General features: G+C 46.2%; 1 long non-coding RNA gene across 1 annotated transcript; it reads left to right on the top strand.

The window, feature by feature from the left end:
- LOC135807132 (uncharacterized) lies at nucleotides 1-8933 on the top strand. Its single transcript, XR_010551481.1, has 2 exons — nucleotides 1-182; nucleotides 7987-8933. It is a non-coding gene; the product is annotated as an uncharacterized LOC135807132 (long non-coding RNA).
- Nucleotides 8934-12700: the final 3767 nt, after the last annotated feature.

Here is a 12700-nt window from a genome sequence, read left to right as displayed (position 1 = left end):
TCGTCCTTGACCTCGAAGCTGAATGTTGTTAGCATAGAAAATTAGTGAAGATGTAGCCGACCCATTCTGGCAAGCTGTGTGCCCTCTGGATATGCAGTTGTTCGCCATGGTCAACAATCTTCTTCTCCTTCGTTCGTACTTTCACTTTCCTGACCACGAATACAAGCGGTACCCATGCTCAGGTTAGTGTTTATTTGTCTCTCTATGCACATACATGTAATACAATTATCCATATAAAAATCGCTCTGTGAGCGGTTCTGAAAAACCTTTACTGGTACTGCCCCGTCGTAAAAGTAAGAAATTAGAACTGGCCCATTGTCCCCCCAAATGCGAACTGATCCACCTAAATCGCGAATGACGGGACCCGAACGCACCAGTAGCACGAGGTCGGGAGGGCACAGGATCACGGCAATTATCATAGGGTAACACCAGTAGTAGCAGTAGAATTTATTATTTTGATAGGGAAGCCTACCGCTAGTACAGTACATGGCCTATGGTCCGGACCAACGTCCCCATCTGCATCCACAGGTAGGAACCTCGTGCTACTGGTGCGTTCGGGTCCCGTCATTCGCGATTTAGGTGGATCAGTTCGCATTTGGGGGGACAATGGGCCAGTTCTAATTTCTTACTTTTACGACGGGGCAGTACCAGTAAAGGTTTTTCAGAACCGCTCACAGAGCGATTTTTATATGGATAATTTCAGGTCTTTTTCCGTTCCCTCCCCACCCCAACCCCGAAGGTAAACATGATGACCACGCGCGCGATGTACTGTATGTAGCCATGCGACTGCAATAACACACTGATACATACCAGCCCTCCCCGCCTCGCTACCCCGCACACAGATACACAAACATGTGTATGCACACGGCACACACACGTGGCCACGCACACATACGCACATGCACACGACACAAACAGGAAATTCTTCATGTATAATGCCATGCAAAGCAGTGGCCACCGTACTTGAGGAAGTCAGTTGTGAAACAAAAATAATTCAACTACAGCGTGTAGACAAGCTGACGGCCAAAGCACAACATAGCAAACATGACATTTGCCCAAGGATTGCAGTTTGCAGACCATGCCATGGAAGCAGCGAATACAGAATGTAATATCATACAAAGTGACAAGCAAGGACGTGGCCATCATACACCAGAAACTTGCAGAAAGTCACATATCCAACAGATAGAGAAGTGAACAGCAATCTGATACAGCCCACACAGGACAAAGCGGACCTGATACTCGTCCCAGGATCGCAAGTGGCAAACCCTTTTCAATGCATAACATGCAGGTGTACGTTAGACGCATGAACATCTGACCGTGTCGCCAGCATACAATGTCATCACATGTTTACCCCACAAGTTACACACATGCACAGTAGAAGCACAATGAAAGCATTGGAAAAGTACGATGTGGTTGCTGAAGCATCTTCCCACTTCAAATTCAGACTTCAATGTGGTCGTCACGGGATGATATACCTGCAAGATACAAGTGATGAAGAAAGAAAGCAGAAGGTCGTGAGGTAGGCTATGAGACACCACAAACGGTTCACCTACATGTCTGTTCAGGGCTAGTGCACTCACACGGAGAATTGTCATAATCGAGCATTTCCCAAACTGAGAAGTGCAATGAAATCCACTTGCATGCACAGGAGCAATTTTGCAATATTATGATGCGCAATTCGACACGATCTGCGATGCTGCGTGCGATGTGCCCTGCTGTCATGATAGTGACAGGCACCGCAGTATGTTTTCTCAACGTCGCCAGTGCACTCTTCTGTCAAGTCCAAAGTGCTCACATACTTGGCAATGTTTTTGCAGTGATTAACTTTTATCCTAGTTATGTCACGGGTAACTTTAATGAAGTACCCGCAGGCCGTGTCGATCTGCACATCGTCCACTCTCTCATGTACTTGGCCTGCTTTGTCTGTGTCACATGATCCATTTCATGTTCGATCCACAAAATCGACTAGACAGTGGGTGCAATACGCTCTCTACCTGAAGACGTTCTTCTGGCGACATCTCGCCATGTACTTGGCCTGGCTTTGTCTGTGTATCCATTTCATGTTCGATCAACAAAATCTCAATGCACTACAGAGACTAGACAGTGGGTGCAATACGCTCTCTATCTGAAGACGTGAACCATTAAATTTTTTGGAAAAGTTATACGTACACCTGAAACGTAATGAAGTACAGGAATAGAGAGAGTGACTACAATACGCTTTCGACCTGATATAGTGATAACGTGAGTACAAGACACTCTCCACCTGATAACGTGTTAGAAGGTAACATGTCTACAGTCCCACCGTACCCTTCCGACACGACTGTAGACCATTAAATTTTTTTGAGAAGTTATACGTACACCTTCAGTGTCTGCTCCAGCGCCGGGTGAGCCGGGTAATCCACCCGGTTGGGCGGCGCTTGGACCCGGTTGAAAATATAGTACCGGGTCACCTGTGACCCGGTTGGTACTTTACACTTTCGAACTTTGAAAGGACTGACTACATGGCTTGTATGTGTCAGATACTTCTTCTTCTTTCGTAATTTTCTAATTCCTGTCCTCTCTTTTCTAAATGCGGCTTATCCATTCGCCTTTAGATCATTGGGCGTACATGTGTACCGGGCTCCCACCCGGTTGAAATGGTTGCGCCAGGTACACGTGTACCCGGCTGTCCTACAATCCTGGAGCAGACACTGACCTTAAACGTAATGAAGTACAGGAATAGAGAGAGTGACTACAATACGCTCTCGACCTGATAACGTGAGTACAAGACACCCTCCACCTGATAACGTGTTAGTAGAAGGTAACAGGTCTACAGTCCCACCGTACCCTTCATCATTCCTCATTCACCATCGTGCGATACCCTGGCACACACTGGCAACATATCAATGGGGTGCCTTACCGTCGTCTAGAGGAGACGTCTTCGCAGCAATATTTTCCCTCCTGCGCATTCAGTCGCCGACGCGACAGCGTTCACGGGGCCGTTCCAGTTGCGGAAGACATTCGATTCATCGGGCCAATTCAGCAACAGGGCCGTGGACACACAGGGGGCAGAGGAGAGACATTGTTAGTGGACAAGAAATATGCAGTGGCAAGTGGCGAGTGCCGCATGGATGTCAAGTTGTCATGCACAATTCAGCTATTACTTACGGTCCAGCTAGTCCTGCCATTGCTCGCTCGTCCTGGTTCCTCCTCGTTCGTCTTCCTGCACGTCTGCACTTCTCCTTCCCCACCGTTGGCTTTGCGGTACGGGGGTGCCGGAAGGAATTCCCACCATGTATCCATGTACATGAAGTCCCACCATGACTCTCCATGTACATGTCCACGGCCACGTCAGCAGTTTGTATAGTACCGGAAGGAGTTCCCACGATGTCTCCAAAGGCCTAGAGCGGACGTCTTTGCAGCAATTCTTTTCGCCCTGCGCATTCAGTTCGCCATGTCTCCAAAGGCAAAGGCCTAGAGCCTAGTAGAGGGGACGTCTTTGCAGCAATTCTTTTCACCCTAGTACCCTGCACATTCACTCCGCCGACACGACAGCGTTTACGGGGCCGTTCCAGGTGCAAAAGGTCCACGTCAGCAGTTCTCAACTATTTCGCGTACGGGATAGTCGCCGCGACAGCGTTTACTCGTAAGGGGTCGTTCCAGGTCCAAAAGGTATCCATCAATGGCACTTTGCAGTATGGGGTACGGAAAAGGGGCCTCCTCGTTCGACTTCGTCGACTTCTGCAGTTCTCCTTCCCGTCAGGGGTACCGAAAGGGGTCTCCTCGCAGTTGGCCTTGCCGTCAGGTCCACGTCATGCAATTCTCAACTATTTCGCGTACGGGATAGTCGTCTTTGTCGTACGCGACATCGGCGTTTACCGAGTGGCATTGGCACAAAGCAGACCGTTGACGGGGTCACTTGTCAAAAAAGTATCAACAAAGTGTCGACTACGTGTCGACCACGTGTATAGCGGTACACTCAGCGGTACACTAATTCTCGTGCCATTCTCGTGTCACAAAACTGGAACAACGAGTACCAGTATGGAAAGGCTTCAGACAGGAAGCCTTTCCAATGTACTGTTCGTGCTGCAGGCACTGGCCGATCATGGGAATAGAGGAAGCAGCCAGCTTTCTTTGAATTCTCGTGCTTTCAACAAAAATATGTACACACTTTCCTTGGCTCCTCTTTCCCACCGCCACCATGCATGCACGCTTGCTTTAATGCCCTGCAGTGCAGAATGCTCCCACCACCGCAACCACCACCAGCAGCACCACAACCACCACCAGCAGCACCACAACCACCACCACCACCACCACCACCACCATGACCACCACCACCACCATGACCACCACCGCCGCCGCCGCCGCCGCCGCTACCACCACCACCACCACCGTGACCACCACACCACCACCGTGACCACCACTATAGAAGCATTGTCGTGCACGGCACGTCTGCAAGAGAAAATAATAGTATAAAAAATAAATTTCACGGTTCGCGTGAGACTCGGCTGGAAGCCGAGTTTTCCGCATCCGCCGTGGGAACGCCACCACCCTCTAGGATCAAAGGCGCAGATGCAGCGCCTAAACGGTGGGAGGTGAGTAGATCAGACCCACCACCAAGTGGTCAAAGACCGAAATCCCATTAGCTGCATCCATGGCAGGCAGGCATAGTGGGATGGTCTAAGACCATGATTGAGAAACAGAGGGTACCAGGCTCAAGTCCTGCTTGGAAGCGGAAGGAATTTTTCCAGCCGTGCTGCGACCCACAGTTAATTGGGAACTCGTGGCCTGGCACGAGGGTAACATGGAAATAATAGTATGCCAGTGCTGTAATGCCCTGCAGTGCAGTATGCTCCTGCCACCACCACCACCACCACCACCACTGTGGAAGCATTGTCACGCACTGTACATCGATCCACAAGAGAAAATATGCCAGCGGCTTACTAGCACCTCCATGCTGCATGCGGACCTGGACACAGCACTGTTCCCTCTGCAGGAATGGGGGCGGGGGTGTATTTCATTGTCCCTGCCTGAAATAATAATGACTACATGACATGATGTCCAGCTAACTTTGCCAGTAACGAACGACCCTTGATCGGGCATGAGAAAAGTGTTGCTATTTGGGAGTTGTCGTCATTCACGGGGTTGATAATATACGGCTATATTGTTACTAGGTCTGAAGATAGTGTCACTATCCGTGGGTTGTTATACCCGTGGTTGACTGCAGATGCATTTGGATTATTCTATGAGTATATGAAGGGTATACGTTAAATATTTTCCCGAGGACATAACACGAGGAAATTATGGGGAATGCAGTGCATGTATACAATGGTGCTATCCATTTCTCCCAGGGCACTTTCCCAAGACTCCTCCCAATATTCACTCTTGGCGCGACCCATGTGAAATGAGCAGGGTGTATCGTTGAATATGCCCCTCTCAGAACGTCTACTGATTGGCTGAAATTGCCCAAATCATACCGTGCCATGGATCAATGCATGTCAGGGAGGGAGTCGTAGCACCCAAGGAAACAACACGAGATCATAATACCCAAAATGATGTACTGTAAAAGCAGAAATTTTCAGTGGTGTTTTATTTTCGGTAACTTCGGTGCCGACAATTTTCACCGAAAAAATGCACCGAAATTTTCCAGTGCTACTGAGTAGTACTAGCAACCTCACCTGGAAAGCGGGTATTACCGAAAATTTCCCTCCACCGAACCGCCGATTTTGGAGAATTCTGAAAATATTGCACCACCGAAAATTTCTGCTTTTACAGTACACAGATTGGATCCATGGAGATTCTACATGATCTGTGGTTTATGCAACTCGTGATCGCGGACTTGACCCACTGGCCCCAAGCATGGGTCAGTCAAGCGATACTATATGCGAGCATGTATGTATCGCACTTGCCCCTAAGGCAGTAAGGGCAACTGTCACTGGCAGCCCGGGGTTGAACCCACATTATCAATTTTTGAAATTTTCTAGGGTGACACGAAAAGCTTCACGCACTGGGTGGTCACTCTCTATTCATGTATACCACTCTGCCAATAGTGCATAGAGCTCTCTTTTGAGCTGCCCAGCTGGCCCTCGTTATGATTTAGGCTGAAAGTCTACCGTGCCGTCTCCCTTATGCTATGACTCCATAATGCATAAGTACAGAAGAAAAAATCCCGGGGCTCCGTTGATGAAATTCTGTTTTGTCATGTGGGCATTTTTGATTATTGTGAATGGCGTGTAGTGCCGTAGTACAGTTCCTTTTGCTACATAACGTTTGCACAAGTCACGTTTCAGCAATTGAACTAGGAAGATCTATGTCTCTGATCTTGTCATTTGGCTCGGCTGGTGCTGTGCATTAACAACCATTGTCAGGCACCCTCGAAAGACCAACAGCGATGAGTTCATGACCCAAGCATTATTTGGGCCGTTAAGTTGACTAAACGGGAGTGTAGCAAGCTTTGATCGGCGTACTTCCTTCCGTACGTAGTGAAATGCTGTCTGAGCTGAATAGATTCTATCTCCTGCGGTTTAGTACAACAGTTTCACACCTAATACTGTAGATTCGACGTCTCCAAGAAAAACGTCCGTGGAGACTGGAAACTATAGCAGATCATAAATGATGCAGCAGCTCAGCTGATTCCCCAGCTCGTGTCTAGGTTCATGTACTTTGGTCAACGTGTTGTGGCAGACTCCATGTACAAAGCTGCATACTCTTGGGGTTATTGATTCTTGCTGATAATTCCATTAATGTTATTGCATAGATATGAGCATCATAATAATTGAATGTTGGCAAGACCCAACAAGGTATCCCTAATGACTTACATCAGATCTTCACAAAATGCACATACATCTTGAAAAGCCGTATTTTGGTTTCACATACACGTCTCATTTCTATCACAGAGATCAGCAGCCATGCGCCATTGGTGGTAATACTGGTAGGAGTCGCCCGAGGCTAAGCCAATAATTTCCGTTCTATACCCAATATACATACCCGAACTGGGCACAAATCTATCCCATTCCTTGGTGCTGACCCCTTTGATGCGCCCCCGAATCCCTTAGCATTATTAGTACCTCCAATTCATTTTGTTATCAGCTCACCGCATGCTCAGTACTGTGTTGTAAAGTATGCAAATTTTCGACACTTTTAAATTGCAGCCTCCCCAGGGCAAAACACATCTCGGCCACATTGAAACTTCAGCCTGTACTGCTGATGCCTGTATACACTGTCACATTGAACCTTGCAAAAGGAATTTTAGGCTACGAATGCCCAGTAAATAAAAGGGGAGAAGGCACTGAACAAAGTGTCAACCTACGAATACAACCTCAGTGCAACAACGTGCTCTTTCTCTTTCTGCTTGTGTAAGCAGAAAGAGCACGTTGTTGCACTGAGGTTGTATTCGTAGGTTGACAGTTCGTTCAGTGCCTTCTCACCTTTGGTTACGTAATCTTGTTACCTTTTGCGTTTCCTCTAGTATATAAAAGGGGGGGGGGGTTGTCAAATGACAACCGCTCTATTCGGTTGCTTTTCACTCTTGGCGCATGCACTGGACGAAAAATTCTTTTATCAGTGACGTCGAAAAAGTATGCGGTTGTCAGTTGACGAACCCCCTTTTATTTACAATTCAGTTGCGTGATGTCCACCACTTTCCGAATTAAAAATGCACAGGCCGATAATAGCCGAAAATAAAATATGCGCCGAATATGCAGTACCTTGCGCACTCTGTTAGAAGACATTAGGGCTACTGGGAATGAATGCCCAAGTAAAATGATGAAGTACAGTATAAATACTATAGGGAGTGCATTTGGCATGAACGCACCAAGCCAACTCTCTTATACAAACAGTATAGTGTTGCTGCCAAAAATATGATTAGCTAAAGTTGCCTTTTTGCATTATGGTTGAACTTTTTTTTCCTGTAGCCTCGTTTATCACGAAATTCGTTAGCAAGACGAAGAGGTTTTATGTGAGCTTACTATTATTCTACCTGCACTTGCTTTTATCTTTTTTGTGCAGGACTCTGAGAAGCTGGAGGGACCCCACAAACCTCAAGCATTGAGGATACAACTTTTAACCAAGAACCAGGCAACATGATGTGCATGTATCACGTTCGCTGTGATTGCATCGTTTCAGGGTACACTGACAACATACTAGTACTAGTAACTAGTCCTTGATTAGCAGCAGTGGCCTGAATTATTGCCTGGCCGCTATTCATATAATCCTTTGGTGCTTACTCATCGCCTTGTTCTGTCTCTAAAATGGCGTATGGGTGTTCCGAGGCTTGTACTATTTGCTCAAGCCGCGCATTGGCATTGGTGCATGCCGGTAAATGCCAGCCACTGCTGCCTAGCTCAACATGTTTTGTATGATGTAGAATGCGCTCTGTGTATCTACAATCGAGTGACCTGCTTGTGTGGGCTAACTGTAACTACACAAACAGTTGCACTAGTATGTGCACTGTGCTGGCACAGTGTATCATACTCAGTCTTGTCACTTCTTCTCCCACGTTTACTGTATTGTTTAATTCACTGTACACCTCTTGCCCAGCTCCTCTAAGGCCACACAGAATTAGTTTGTTGTTTTGGGCCACTACACTCAGCTGGTGTAAGGTTGGTCTGCTTCTCTCTTCCTTCTCTTCGACGTGTCCAGCCAATCATTCATGTCAAGCTTTGCATAACTTAGATCACTGTATATACGGTCACCTGGGTCGGAAACGTCCATGGCTGCAAAATCACATCTTTCTTGAGGGACCCCATTTTATAGAGTGGACAACACTCACTTTCCTGATAGACTCACCTCAGATGGTGGTATTGTACCCATCCCTGATTTGTACATGCACCACTTTTTTGGCAACTCCGAACAGTGAGAATGTCTGCTGTGGATAGTTCTCATGCTTTAAACTCATTCCTAAATTGAATGTAAACAAGTACGGTATAATACTGCCAAATTGTAGTTCATTACAAGTCGTCGATTATGATCCTTTGTTGAGACGAAAGCTTCGGGACCTGGGAGTACTTGTGACATACCCATATCATACTCTCTCAGGTTCTGAAGCTGTGTGTGTGTCGTGTGTGAGTTAAAGTATATTATGAGCTCTGATGGTCTGCACTCCTCTTTGCATGGAGTCATCTCCAGGGGTTATGGCGATTGAGTGCATGTATGTTCGGATAAGGGCGAGGGAAAACACTCATCTAAAACATACTCATTTCCCCATGCATACTTTCATTCATCATTCTTTTTGGCACACACTCCAGCTCCTCGAAATTATCATGGGATGCATGTTGATGACAGCCTGCTACCATGCAGCCTGAGCAGTTTGGACGATCAATTATTCGGATAATCGGCATTCTATATTATTACTACAGTTGTAGGAGCTGTATTTCATGTACAGTACTACAGTAGAGTCGGGCGCCGAAGAACGTGTTGCCCAAGAATGTCCAGCCTGAAATGCTAAGAACGCCACCGCCTAAAGTTAAGAATGGCGGTGTTGGTTTTCCGGCAGCTTTCGGGATACATATGATCCTAACATGATTGTTTCTAAGAACATGTTATAAGACCGCAGCCGGATGGCTGAAAAATAAGAACACCCCAGGCTAACCTCTTCGACACAACGTTCTTGGACGCTCGACTCTACTGTAGTATGGAAGAACGCTCTTCGGCAGGGATGTTACATTTTAGAAATCATGCGTACAAGATGCCTATTTAAGTCTGCTCTTCTTTTATGACAAGCTTTGGCATGCATGCAGCTCTTAATTAATCCCAAAGGTGGAGTGCAATGACATGCATTTGGAACCGTGATCACTAAAATCCTGCGCTAAATTCTAAGATTTAGAACTATAAGTGATGTTGCACACCCAAGAACGTCGTTCCGAGGGCCTAGGTCGGGGGCGTTCTTGGAAGAACATCATGCTGGATTGTAGATAAACTATATAACCCACATCAAGAGTTCACATGAACTCTTGCCCACATGTGTGTGATAGCAAAAGCTGCGGTACAGTGCCGAGAAACTAGTATAACATACTAATATCACCAGTAGGTTTTCTAAACTTCTTGTTCGAAACTGGAGAATATTCCAACGAGTGAATCCAGAGCAAGTGCTATGGAAATGGACTAGCGAGAGCTACTAGCCAGACAGACCCACGAGTCCTTTCTTGAACCGAACAATAACCATCTATGGCATTCAACGTGCAGTTTGGGAAGCCATGCAGTCCTGGGACAAATATCCAAATGCATTCTTGTCTCCAGACCAAACAACGATTGTTATCATACTTGAAATTTCCAACTCTACGACCACCATGCCAGCTCAAGCAGAAGCAAAGGAAGACGGAGATTTCTACTTGTGCAGCCATTCAGGGAGGAGCACAAAGGCTGTTTTAACATTACATGATTCGGCTGTGCACGCACTTTCCAAAAGTGTACTTATTACACACCACGTGAACTCTTAGGCTGTTTGCAGTGCGATATACTTACATGTGCATGCCCTTGCCGCACATTCACACTCCAGTACAAAACATAATTATGCAAATATGTAATGCACATAATGTGACATTCTACGCTTGAAAGCAGATCAGCATTCGAACTTTTTCATTGCCTTCAGGCTGCAACAGCATATTGCAAGAGGGCACAATGGCCCAACCCAACATCTTCCAATGAATAACATCGGCCATGGCAGTACAGACCATCTGACATCACTCACACCGTCCATATACAAGAGAAGCAATGTTGATACTTCATAGTTAACACGTTACAAATACTACTGAGAGTGCATATAGGCAGTACACCAGGTTCAGGATGCATCGATCCATTTTTCTGCTTCAACTACCTTAGCTGCTCGTTTGACCTATGGCTATGCATGCTGTCATCAGTGAGCCACATCATTGCGAAAGACCGATGACGGAGAGATCATTGCGCGTGTGTAGTCACAATACTACCAGAGAAATACGTTCGGCAAATATAGGAATACCGTGGACAAAACTGTACACAATAACCTGCCTTGAAGCAAATCTCAGAAAGAAAGCGCTGTGCAGATGCATGTCAGCCGCTTCAGATTCAGTCACTTCGTGAGATCCAATATTCTTCCAACTGGAGTGTTCAGCCTTCGGTGATCCACACAACTGGAGTGTTCAGCCTTCGGTGATCCACAGAGACAGACACACAATCTGTTCCGTCCTTCCACATGAGAAACAGAGAGTGAACATGTTCCAGTTCATTCCAGTATGAAGGTGGCGGATACAGGCAATGAAAGTCATCGTTGGGCCAACATGACCAGCTTTCAGACATGGGTTCTCAGAGACCTTCGCTCATGATAATGGCATTCACCCTTGGCTACAATCCTGCAAAACACGTGAAAAGATTGCAGCAAAACAAACTGAATGTTATAAAGAAGCAAATTAGGAAAAGTAAGCCTATCATATTTGTAGTACAGTGAAGCTAAGATACAACACCCAGCAGGCAGGCAAACTTGCTAATATCCTATGAATTAGCATGCCTGGTCATGGCACAGCGGGTACAAAATCATGCAACCAGCATAACGTTTCCACCTTTCCACCAGCATTGATAATCTATCGTAACGTTATTATCAAACTACATAACTGCTAAGAATGTGCAACTACTAACATAAGGTACGATCGGCTTCGAAATCAAATGATTATGAGCAAAGCGCATATATTTCGACATGTGCCATGTAGATAGAGTGTTTTATCAGGTTCAGTAGGCATGGATCCACAGTTCATTGTTCTGCTTCAACTACCGTAGCTGTGATGTACAAGTTTTGATCTCTGGCTACGCATGATGGTATTAGTGAGCCCAATGGCCCACAAGAACCGAAGTGATGAAACTTCTTGCCGTGGGTAGTGGGATCATCGAGTTGCCCACTCTTGGTTATGTACTCATGCCATTACCAACTATCAGTGCACAAGTACTGCTACGCCCTCACTATGATCCATTGCAACAATATCACCAGGCACATGCATGCTACTGCACCCATTAAACCAAGAGCGCAAATAGGAAAATCTTTGCTGTAAACCACAGCTATAAGGTGCTTTGAGTCCAGTTTTGTGGGAAAGTTGCACTGCACGATGCACAATACCACATTGAGCGAATTTTTTTTCACATAGCGTGAAGTGTCTCTCGAGAAATGCAATGCACAATGCATAGCACAGCGCAGAAAATCTTGCATTGCACCTGCAGTCTAAAACTGGTTGCCAGCCAGAGCTCTTGAGTCACATGCACCAGCATGCAGGAAGTGATGCCCATCACGTCTTATCGAACCTAGAAGTGGAGCTGGACTCAATTTCCCGTGATACGACCTGTGATGGAGCTGCAACAACCAGCGATGCAAGTTTGCAGTCCAATTATTTGAAACTGGCCCGCGATGTTGCTGAGAACGTACTCAAGGCAACATTTGAGAAATTACCTTTCGAAAAAATGTTCGGTACAAACCTGGCCGGATATTGTTTAAACTTTACGGTACTGTGTGAAGAAAACAACTATTTTATTGCATAGACTAAGGAGCTATCCAGCATTATCGATAATTTTCATGAAATGAAAGAAGGACCCTCCTCCAACCACCCACCAACCCCCCCCCCCCCCCCCTGATTGATGTCTGCAATATCAATGTTTTTTCGAAACGAAACTCCCCTTGACCCACCCACAAACGAAACTTTTTCTCTTCGTGTAAAAGATCGACAATTATGGACCCGGCATTATCCATAATTTTCACGAAATGAAA

Source organism: Sycon ciliatum, chromosome 1 (genome assembly GCF_964019385.1).
Source record: "Sycon ciliatum chromosome 1, ocSycCili1.1, whole genome shotgun sequence".
NCBI classification, from domain to species: domain Eukaryota; kingdom Metazoa; phylum Porifera; class Calcarea; order Leucosolenida; family Sycettidae; genus Sycon; species Sycon ciliatum.
The sequence above is the reverse complement of the archived record's forward strand: the minus strand, read 5'-3'. Positions and strand labels throughout refer to the sequence as shown.